This window comes from Dromiciops gliroides, chromosome 3, assembly GCF_019393635.1.
Source record: "Dromiciops gliroides isolate mDroGli1 chromosome 3, mDroGli1.pri, whole genome shotgun sequence".
Lineage (NCBI taxonomy): Eukaryota > Metazoa > Chordata > Mammalia > Microbiotheria > Microbiotheriidae > Dromiciops > Dromiciops gliroides.
The window spans coordinates 360,771,628-360,775,361 of record NC_057863.1 but is presented as its reverse complement, the minus strand read 5'-3'; positions in this window follow the sequence as shown (position 1 = coordinate 360,775,361).

The window sequence follows — 3,734 nt, the reverse complement described above, 5'->3', positions numbered from 1 at the left end:
ATCACCTTCATATATTAAAAGGGCTCTTAGATTTGAAAGGATTTCCAGACTGCCCCACCCTGCACCCTTTTGCCTCAGGGAATGCCAAAGATCCAGTACTTCCTTGTCTAGTCCTCCACCTGATTACAGATATTTTCTTTAGAAGATTATGATGATTTATTCTGTACACTAAAAGCACTGAAAGAAATTTCCCTTTATGCCTCAAATTTTTATAAGTACATCAGGGTATTGAATCAACTTTTTAAAATAGAATTTTTGAATGGGAAGAAGTCTTTAGAAATCAACTAGTCCAACACCCTCATTTTATTTTTTCAATTTCAATTTTATTCTGAATTCAACAAACACCCAACACAATGAGCACTTCCAGATACAGAGTAGAAGAGAAAAGAAGATTGTACATGAAACTGAAGATTGATATTATGTACAGCTTGCCTTTTTTTTAAGTATCTAAGTTCCACCTGTGACTTTCAAATCTGTCTTGCAAAAACAAGAGAACTGTGCTGCTGCTGGTCTACCTTCTGTTCTCTTCTCTGAATTAAAAAAAAAATTCCTCAAGGACCTGCTTCTTTTTTTTTCCTTCCTGCTTTCCTATCCCTATCCTCCCCTACCTTTTCATTCCCCACCCTAAAAAAAAAAAAAAAAAGAAAACCAAACCCTTTTGCCTATATGAACAGTTAAGTAAAACAAATTACCACGTTGGTTATGCTTGAAAATGTGACTTAATCTCAATCTTGATTCCATTACTTCTTTACAGATGACTAAATTGAGGCCTAGAGTAGCTCAGTTATCAGTTCAAGGTCCTAGAACCAGTGAGTAGAAGAGCTAGGACTAAAAAATTAGAGAGAGCTGTTTTCATTCTACTCCTCTTTTGCTGATTTTCTAGAAGCTCATTTTCTTGCTACTTGATTCCAAGAGTTTCTTTGTTCAAAGGCTCCATGAACCTTATAACTGTGGAAGAACTGAAGACAACCAAAATATTTGGGTTTTTCTGGTTCAATTATTCCTGTATGGATTATGGGATGGGAGTGGGGCAGACAGTTGCAGCATGGGAGGTTGAGACAGATGAACTGCAATTACAGGTCTCATCATTTAAAGGGCCAGTGGTGGGGAAATGGAATGACTGAATCTTTTAATCACATGCATGTTAGCTTTGAGTACTGTAGGCATTGCTTCTGTTAATGAACCAAGCCCTTAGAAGAGGCCAGGGAAACAGAAAGAGACGGGTGAAGAGAGTAAGATCTAAAGGAAAAGAGGGAAAGTTATAGGATCTCTTCACTTTCCTTAGCAATCTTCTCCTGATTCTGGTGGCCTTACCCCAGAATCTTCTATTGGATTGACAAGAAAGCACTGAGACTGAGAGTCTTGAACTGTCCAATCCGTGAGAGATATTGCACTCTTATGAAAGTGGTCTTGAGACCTTTGTCACTGAAATGGCTCTCTTCTTTCTCCTTCCACTCTGGGACTGACTAAGAATCTCTACAACCACATACCCACCACCAATTATATACACTCCCTCCCTAAAGGAGAAGGGAAGAAAAAAAAATAGAGAAGAGAGAGGAGAAAGGAAAACAGAAAAGAGGGAAATGAGGAGGCAGGAAAAGAGAAGGGGAAAAGGGGAGGAGAAAAAAGAAAGATTGATAGAGAAGATGAATATGAGACAGAAAAATAAAAATATATCAAACATGGAATGTTAGAATTGGAAGGAACCTTAGAGATCATTTAGTCCAACCTTTTCATTTTACAGATGAAAATACTGAGTCTCCAAAAGGTTAAATGACCAACTCAAGTTACATAAGCAGTAAGGAGAAGAAAAAATCAGAATTATGAGGATGTAGAGGAGAATTAAGGATATGATAAATATAAATAGCATTGTGCTCTTTTAAAGTCTTCCCAACTTGAATTTAAAAACAAAACAAAACACAAAACCTCACCTAAGTCCTCATTGTTGCTTGGTAATCCTTTTTTTTTTTTTTTTCCGGGGCAATGGGGGTTAAGTGACTTGCCCAGGGTCACATATCTAGTAAGTGTTAAGTGTCTGAGGCTGGATTTGAACTCAGGTCCTCCTGAATCCAGGGCCGATGCCTTATCCACTGCACCACTTAGCTGCCCCGTAATCCTTTTTTCCAACTCTTGCCATCTTCCTATCATATTCCTCGTAATGACTATTCCAAACCTTTTGTAATCTTCTCAAGTCTTTTTTTTAAACTTCACTGCCAACAGATAATTTTACTACTTTAATTAAAAGATGAAGGCCATCTGAAGTAATACTTCTCAATTCATCTCCTTCATAACTCCACAGTTCTCCATAATTGCATTTACCTTGGATTCATTCATTCCTGTCTTTCCTCCTTTGAAAGGTCAATCTCTTCTCCTGAATATTGGGTTTCAGCCTCTTCTATCCCCACTCTAGAACATTACTCCATCAGTCACCCTCTCTCTTTCTTTTCTTTATCTGACCCTTCCCATTGACTTCTCCCATCCCACTTAAATAAACAGGTTCAGATGCCCCCTATTCTCTTTTTGGGGGGAGGGCAGGGAAATGAGGGTTACGTGACTTGCCCAGGGTCACACTGCTAGTGTCAAGTGTCTGAGGCCAGATTTGAACTCTGGTCCTCTTGAATCCGGGACTGGTGATTTATCCACTGTGCCACCTAGCTGTCCCCCCAGATGTTCCCTATACTTACAAAAAGCCATCCCTTGGGGCAGCTAGGTGGAGCAGTGGATAAAGCACCGGCCCTGGATTCAGGAGTACCTGAGTTCAAATCCGGCCTCAGAAACTTAACACTTACTAGCTGTGTGACCCTGGGCAAGTCACTTAACCCCAATTGCCTCACTAAATAAATAAATAAATAAAATTTTAAAAAGCCATCCCTTCTCTTAAATATTGCTACTGCAACCCTGAACCCTTTCCTTCTTTTCAATGCCAGACTTTAAGAGCACAATCAATACTTGGTGCCTCCACTTCCTTAACACTCACTCATTACTAAATACTATATTGTATTTAAGAAGTGTGGAGATATCAATATCCCAGCAACACCTCAAGTTCAATATGCCTCATGCTGAATGTATCAGCTTGTTCCCCAAACTTCCACCTCCAGACTTTCCTATTGCTGTGACTAAAGCCACTATTTCCAGTCACCTATTCTCAAAGCCTGTCATTGGACTCCTCCCTCTCTTTCACCTTCCACATTTAATCATTTCACCAAGACCTATTAATTCTCCCTTGGTAATCACCCTCTCATCTGAACCTTCATTTCCATTCTCACTATCGCCAGCCCAGTTCAGATTCTCATTTACCTCTTTCCATTATTATATTTATCACATACAAGTCAGTTGTATTATACTGGAAAAAACCACATTGAGTGTTGTTGGAAGAAGCTATGGGTTCAGGCCCTGTCCTGCTAATAACTAGCTGGATGACCACTAGATTCTTCAGCCATAAATGTTATTAATAACATTAGAATTACCTACCTCACAGGGGTTAAGAAAAATGCTTTGTGAACCTTAAAGCAAGATATGAATGTTAGTTATTTTCGAACAATAAACTTTTGCGGGGCAGGTACTTACTGTGTCTTATCTGAATTTTATATCTCCCCCAGGGGTCAGTCAATGATCATTACTAAGCACATACTATGTGCCAGGCACTACCCCAAAAAAGGCAAAAAAAGTTGCCCTCAGGGAGCTCACATTCTGATGGAGGAGACAACATGCAAACAACTATGTTCAAGAGATAT